General features: G+C 37.6%; 1 long non-coding RNA gene across 1 annotated transcript; it reads right to left on the reverse strand.

Moving 5' to 3' along the window:
* Nucleotides 1-5762: 5762 nt before the first annotated feature.
* LOC136505847 (uncharacterized) lies at nucleotides 5763-6476 on the reverse strand. The gene is made up of 2 exons (XR_010771332.1): nucleotides 6270-6476; nucleotides 5763-6163 (listed from the first exon to the last, which is right to left on the reverse strand). It is a non-coding gene; the product is annotated as an uncharacterized lncRNA (long non-coding RNA).
* Between the last annotated feature and the right edge of the window lie 2179 nt (nucleotides 6477-8655).

The raw sequence follows: 8655 nt of genomic DNA on the forward strand, positions 1-8655 counted from the left end.
TAGAACACGTTTCCAGATTCTGTAGTTAACTTGGTCGAAAACAGTGCACAACAGAAACTGTTCCAGGATTCAGACTGCGCAGAAACTTCCAATTGAGATGATTATATCTCCGAAAAGAAAACAGCTATGATAGTGATTCCAGAGGCATATGAAAGATATGGAAGTCTAGTTATTCCCAGAAAAATTTCATATACTTTGCAAGAACCAAAATCGCGTTATGACCAGAATACCACAGACTGCTCCAGATTTCTGACAGCACAGATGTATCATCTTGTGATTTTCATAACTCCAAATATATAATAGTTATGAGAGTGATTCTTGCGGCCAGAGAAAGATATTGAAGTCTACTATTGTCTAGAATTTTTCCATAGTTTTTGGTAACCCAAAAACAGAGGTATAAGCTGAGAAAGACATACTGCTCCGAAAAGACAGAATAAGGTAGAAACGAGATTTAAAGACTAGAGAGACGGGTAAGACTAATCTTCGAGTCTTCATGCTCCAATAATTTGAGATTAGTGTGATATATGACATGGATTGAGGATATACAAAAGATAAAAAGAAAGATAAAGTTTAATCTTCAATTCTTCATGCCTTGTTACTTGAGATACTCAGGACTTGTTGTTGTTGACAGGAGACGCTACCCCACTTAACAAGGATTTTGCTTGGCTTCAAAACTTTACTTTTGGGTCTTGTTTGGAGAACACCGATGACACACAAGCAGCACACCAAACAAAACAAGTAAACAACACGCAGCACAACACTGAGACTACTCGTGCATTCTTCGACTATGGTGGTCCTCCTAAAGTGTGGATTATAGATGATGAAAGGCCATCGAGGTTTGAACAAGACAGGGTCAGAAAACTTTTAGCAAAACAATTTAAATAAAAGTTCAAGGAAATATGAAGTTACTAGCTCAAAGGAAGCTATCAAGGAGGAGACAATAAGACAAGGATGAGAAATAGCAAATCAATGATCAAGGAGCTAGAAAAATAGTTTGTTAGCAAAATAAGCTTTTGTAAATCGACCGGTGCTAACTAGGCTTGCGTCCTACAGTCAGCATTGAGCTCTGATACCACTTGTAACACCCGGTTTCAAGGACAAAGCCGAAAGCACACCATATGTGAGCCCTGGAAATCAAATCTCACATATAGCTACAAATGAAGGGCAGTATCAAATCGTAATGCTTAATATATAGCGAACTTAGCAAAAGAGATAACCTTAGAAAGCAATCAACGGATAGACAACTTTGATCCCCGGGTGCAGACTTAACTCCACTAGATCCAAACTAACTAGTTGATCACAAGCCTAACTTCTCAAGTCTCTAACAACTGTTATCCGGCCTGAGGTGTGGGGGAAATTGCAAGAGTGAGTCCATGTCGAACTCAGCAAATATAGCAACAAGGTAGTGTATTCCATAACCACATGATCAAGTATAATTGAATAATAAATATCTTAAACAATTGACATAAATGATCATCTTAACAAGTAAAAGTCATCATCCCTTATGTAAGGGTTCCAAGGCCGCTCGTATCCGTGAGCACGGTTAGTATAGCAGTTTATTAAACTCTGCGTAGAGGTGTACACTTTCACTGTGAGTCGTGATTTGCCCTTTCGCCCGAGGTGATCAGCCTCTTAACCCACTACCAAGGAAGGCCGACAGGGTTCACTATGAAGCCTTTCAAAGGTTTCGTCTAACCGGGAAGGGCCGCAGGGTCATCGGATATAGGAACCCCCCTTCCAAAAAAAAATAAAAGGCCGCTTCCATAGCTAGGCTCAACAGGACAGAGGCTATCCTATACCCAACTCGCAGTATCCTCTAAGCCGGCTAGAAAAAGATCTCATACTGAGCTAAAGCCAGAGCCATAGCTGCACTGTAAGTCCCGAATGATCACTTACAAGACAAGTCCTTATGTTGCTAAAAAGTCATCTTGTTTATGTTTATAGCATATTCATTAATCAAGTTTCAAGATCATGATCACAGAAAGAAAACCCAAGCTATACTTGCCTTTAACACCGATCCTTCAGTAAGCTCTAATCTTCAACGTTTTCTTCTTCTTCTTCTTGATCTCCAACTTCTTATAGATCACCAACGCAAAACTCACCGACTGGACAAGACCAAAAAGCACCACACAAGCATCCGAACAAGCATGCATAGCAAACATACTAGATTAGAACAATACACCAATCAATGAAAAGATTCGAAATCTAATCTACGCATTGCTATGATCACACACACGCGAAAGGCACACTAATCAAAGCTATGGTAAAACAGAAACATCTATCGAAGGATTTACGTTGGAAAGAAAACTATATGCTTTATCTATTTTAATGATCATAAAACATGTATAAGATATCTCAGGGGAATATCTAAAATTGAGTTAAGTCATTTGATACTTGAGTTATTAGATTTAGAAAACTAAGATAAATTAATCATATCTTAATTATAAATATTTTGATATCTTTTATGCAAATTAAATTGAAATATAATAACAAATGAGAGTATATATATTCAAAGTATATATGTCACATTTAAACTTGGCAAATTATTTTATTAATCAACATATATAGAACATGTGAGAGCAACTAATAGAACAATTATATTTTATCTCATAATTGATCTAAGCAAGTCATAATTAAAAAGACATTAATGTTTGCATAAGTCATATTTTATAATTATAAAAGATTATACATATGCTTTAAGTCATTTAAACATTTAACACGAAAAGATAAAGAACATATAATAACTAAACGAAAGCACTTATGTTTCAAGATTAAACTAAATCACTTATAAATCAAGAGAGATTAAGGGTGACATTAATTAGATTTACAATAATTTATAAAAGACCGAAGTATATGCCTATGTTACTTTTAATTAGAAACTCAATTGCATAAGCACAAATCAAATTATTATTTACTTATAAAATTTCAAAGATGTGAAACATGATAAATTTTCCTACTAATGTGTACCTCATGATCAGCACAGTCATAAAAGAACAAGAACGAAATTAAACTGATTGTTTTTAATTGGGAAACCATTAACTAATTATTAATGAAATTAGTATTAGGTTAATAAATTCATAATTAACTAACATGATAAACTTTACTACTACTGCGTAGAGCACAAAATTATGAAACTAACGCAACTAGAATCGCTCGAAACGGAATTAAAACGGTTAAACGACGGAGATTAACAATAGGATGACGAAATCGTAAATAATTACATCTTCTACCTTGGCTGTAGCTGATCGTGGCCAACCAAGTTGACTTCAACTGATCTTGGAGAAGGTGGACAGCAGACATGTCACACTTCCTATGGCAACGACGGCTTTGCCTATGTTCTTGGAAAGGCTCCGAGTGGCAGCGGCTTCCATAGCCATAAAAGGGTATCGGCATAGTTTAGTACAGATGTGTATTTAAACTATGAACTGAGGATTCACAGGGTCATGCATGATATATACATAGCTGATCGAATAAACAAGAGGCGAAGGAACTTTGCAGAATTACCATAGCTTGTTTAGCTTGGCTTCCTTCATGCATGTCCAGCTGCTACACGATATCCAGAAAACATGCATCATGATCTTGCAAACCGGTCAGCAGGTAGCTAGGGCTTGGCTGACGGGGGCAGCAGCATCCAGACGTAAAGGCCGAAGGCCTCTGCTTTTAAAGCGGTACATGCGATGCTGTATTCTGTAGATGATCAATGTGCTCTTGAAAGGTACCAGTGAGCAGAAGGTACGCACAGATGCAATGCATATATCTGCACTTGGTAAATGAAAAGAGAACTTAAGTATTTTAGTGAATATGCATGATTAACTGTCTGTATGTAGATGAGGCATATAGATGTATATATACACATGCAAAAGCAACATGCAGCAGCGGTATGTATTCAATGGCACCGTGTAATTAGCAGAGAAGAAAGGAAACACGAAGATGCAGATGCTCACCAATGAACGGGCAGAGTTAAAGATCCTGCATGGCGGCATGGCTGACAATTCTGGTGGTGGCATCGCCGACGACCAGTGGCGGATTCAGGATGGGATCAAGGAGGGGGCTAAGTAATGGACATGTTGATTGATAATGAAGATTTAATGATGATTTATGCTTGATGCTACAGTAATTTAAGGAGGAATTAAGGCTCACAGGGGGGGGCTGCAGCCCCCCCCCCCCCCCCCCCTGGATCTGCCAATGCCGACGACAACGACGGCGAGAGAAAGAGCAGAAAAATATAATTTACTACACGAAGGATTTCCCAAACTAGGGGCTACCCTTACGGTAGTTTTGGTGTGCTTTGCCCAAGAGGTTGGTAGATATATATAGGAAGAAAAACTCCCCACATCTACATCAACTAGCAATATGGTACTAATTGATGTTGCACCCTCCACCTTTACTAATAGGCCTAATTAATTATTAAAGCACATTAGTAAATAAAGACATGGGCCTTTGGGCATGAGGAAATCTGAAATATTTCATTATTTTTGGAATTAATTAATTTCATGGATAAAATAATTCTAGAAAAGTCCATAATTGATTTTTAAGTCACGAAAAATACTCTGAAGGCTCCGAATATTTGGGAACAATTCTCAGAGATATTTTAGAATATGAGCAACCTAAATAAAATATTTAAGGCTCACCAGAAGATAATTTAGAGCATCTAAAAATTAGACTATGCTCATAAACAAGTGGGAACAAATTCTAGAAGAAACCGGAAAAGTTTCGTGAAGTTTTAGAGATTGGTTCATTGGCGAGAAACTGAAAGAAGTGATTTGGGTTACAAAGTAAATACTTTCGGAAGCTTCCAAACGAAACTTGAGCTGAGAAATAAGGAATTTGATTATAGGAAAAAGACAACGACAAGTCAAAAAAGATAAACGACTTACTAACGCGATTTGAAAAGTTTGGTCACTCTCATCACAAAGTCAAACAACAAGCATACATCACAATAAAATATATGCACCAACATGTATGCACAAAAATGATGCTACACCCTATGATAAATTTTAATTCAATGAAAATCTTTATTTTCCTATATTTTCATGAACACAAAAATATATAAATAAATCAATTTAGCTCTATTTTCAAAGAGACAAATTTTAGGGTGTTACAAACATTCCAATCTACACTACAAGAAATATGTCATCTTATGACGATTATGGCATGACATCTTATCAAAAGGCCACTAAATCGATCATTTTATGACATTTGTTTCAAAGCCATCTCAACTTAGTGACATTAACAAATGCACGTCATAAAAAATGTCTTGAAGCTAGTAGAATGGTATACTGTGACAAGTTGCCATGTGATAACGACCAATTTACTGATGTTATAAATCTAAGATAAGAATGATGTGCCAACATTATTAGTATTATCCAAGGTGACATTATGAGTCCACTTGGCAAGCCTAATTGAGTGTATATATATATATATATATATATATATATATATATATATATATATATATATATATATATATATATATATATATATATATATATGCTAATCTGAAGCCAGCTACAGAATATCTAATTCTGTAGCCGGGTCATCCGACGCACCCGAGGCGAGACAACGCAGCGGACGTGCGCGGGGTTCCTGGTCCTCCCGAGCTCCTGGCTCCCGCGGCTCCCAATCCGCATCACACTGAGAATAATTTACAATGAAGTAATTACGATAATTTTAGTGCCTAGAGACCTTATTAAGGATAGGGAGTTACCACAATTAGATGTCAAAGATTTTCTAAAGGATCTAGTTACTGTAAAGAGGTCAAATTGCAATAAACCAGAAATACAATATTTATGATATTTTTGTTGGACAATTACCACAACTTCCTATCAAGATGCTATAAGAAAGCACTTACATTTCTAAAAAAAAAAGAAACTACTTACAACATTTCAGAATATTGGAAATGATAATTAGGCTGTCGTGTTACGTAAAATTGGCATGAAAGTGATTACATATTTCTCAAAAAACTTGGAAAAAATAGAAACAGTACATCGATCCATTTTTTCCATCAGCATGATGTCCACTCATTTGGAACGACTCTGGGACGATCAAGATCATGCCATGTGAGCCTCAGGTCCGGCTAGAAGCTTCTTAGTCAGCGTTCAGTGGGTGGTAAAAGCAAGTAGAAGTGCAGCTCTGACCCAAATTTGGGCCCCTTCTCGTGCATCTGTGGTGAATGAACATTAGAGCGAATAACACATCAGTGATTTACATTATAAGCTAACCAAGATACATGATAAATCATTAACAAGAACAAATGAATTTACTGTAACCTTGGCCTAAGTAACCACCAGAATTAATTCCGGTAGTTCAGTTCTGGTTTCTAGATCAAATCGATTTCAATCTGCAAGGGTGAAAAGTAGAAAACATCACTGTGAGAATGGAGGTCTCACCGGCAAAATAAGAAAGCAAGCTTGTTATTTCAAACTACGGGAGCAAGAAAAATTGATAGTTGAACCATCTGCACGCAGGCTCGTCAATTGGTGGACACAGCTACCGTAACACAAACTTGGTTACTGGAAAGATCGATATGTTATTTTCGATAATTTTGTACCATAACAGTAACTAAGTTACAATATATTAGTAAAAAATACAGTAATTCCACAATGCTCTACGTCAAATTTTGAATACCATATGAATGAAATTATCGTAACTTCAGTATAAGTTACATAATATTTATGAGAATTGTGCTTACGGCAATACTAACAATATTTACAAGAAGTTCACTAATAATATTTATGCGAATTCCATACAAATTATTTGAAAGTAGAGATAAATCAAGCGGAGGCATAGGGAAAAATACAGTTTAATACTCACGGATTCGGATCAACAAATAAATAGGAGAAGGATTCCGATCAACAAATAAACAGGAGATGTCACACTCACCGAAGGAGAGGACGCAGTCTCTATCACGGAGCTGTCATCCACTTACAACGGGCATCGACAAAGACAATTCGCCTCAGGTCCGGCCGATGAGCCACCAACGACTAGGCTGATGCATCACATCGTGACTAGGTCACGGTTCCAAGTCGACGAAGAGGACGCGCACAGGCCAACGGGGAAGGTGGCGCACCGGAGATGACGAGAGAAGACAGGGAGGGGCCGTCTGAGCCCGGCGTCGCCTTCACGGGGAGCGAGGCTGCCTCCGGTCACAGCGCGGGGGAGCAGGGCCGCCGCCGGTCTCGTCGCCGAGGGGGCAGGCCGCCGTGGCAGGGCCGCCGCCGGTCGCCGGAATCCCATGAGGATGATGCGCACCGCCGGTCGGGGAAGGATCAGATCGACGCCGTCGCTGTGTCCCGTGTGGTGGAACGTCTCCAGCAGGAAGAAGCAAAACATGTTTTCGTGGCTGCGTTCTTGGGCGGCGAACCGGTGTTCTCGTGGCCGGTGAAAGGAAAGAGAAAAATCTCGGGATTAAATGAATGCATGGATGCATTAGGATGGGGGACCACCTGAGTGAAAGCCAATCTCGCTCGGGAGTTGCGGTGGGTCTTGAGTTTGCAAGTTTTGGTCCGGCTACAGAATACGGTATTCTGTAGCTGGCTATGGACTAGTAAGTGTGTGTGTCTTTATATATATATATATATATATATATATATATATATATATATATATATATATATATATATATATATATATATATATATAATCCTGTAGTTGCCTATAAAATAATTTATTCTGTAGCCACTCTGAGTTACGATAATTACTATGTTAATTTATGAGATTATAGTAACTCCTTATTAAGTGGTTTACTATAAAGTTATGGTAAATATCCTCATGTGTTATAGTAACTCAACTATCGTAAATATATATTGACATTATCGTAAATTAGTATATAAAATTATCGTAAATGAATGTGGCTACTGAATAACTTATTTTATACTATACTGAATATATATTTGCTCTAGTCGCACCAAAAAGCATCGGGCGCGAGGCCACCCAACGTCAACGTCGAGCAGTAGGGGCGCAGAAGGCCCAAGGCAGGCGCAAGGGCGGAAATTAGCAAAGACTGTATTGCGTAGGCAACGGAAATTAGCCGAAATTAGCAAAAAAAAAAAAAAAAAAAAAAAACTGTACTGCGTAGGCAGAGGTTCGAACATAGGACCACCTGGTTTACAAACAAGTATTCGATCACTGAGCTATTCATGCTCTTATGTTGAGCGTTGCGATGGATGCTATATATTGTTGGAAATTATTTGTGAAATCAATTTTTACATTAGATTATTAATAAACTATGGCATTAATGTCTTAATTTAGGGTTAAGTTCAATTTACACCCTCCAACTTGCAGCAAAGTTCGGATTTCAACCTCAAACTTTAAAACCGGACAACTTTAGCCCTCCAACTCTCAAAAAAGTTCAACTTTCAATCTTCTGGGCGGTTTTACGGATAAACAGTAACTTTTGATATTTTCGAGAGCGCCAAAATTTTATATTATTTTTTCGAGCATCTTAACTTCCTCAAATGAAAAAACTCAAAACTGTGCGAGTGAAACAATTTTGTCGTGTGATGAGACTCAAATTTCAAAAAATAGAAAACCCTTCAATACGATGTCGGATGAAGATAATTTTTATATGTAAATTGTAGACCTCGATGAGATCTACAACTTTGTAGTTTTGAGTTTTTTCATTTGAGGACAGTAAGATGCTCGAAAAAATAATAT

The sequence above is a fragment of the Miscanthus floridulus genome, chromosome 14 (genome assembly GCF_019320115.1).
Source record: "Miscanthus floridulus cultivar M001 chromosome 14, ASM1932011v1, whole genome shotgun sequence".
Classification (NCBI taxonomy): Eukaryota; Viridiplantae; Streptophyta; class Magnoliopsida; order Poales; family Poaceae; genus Miscanthus; species Miscanthus floridulus.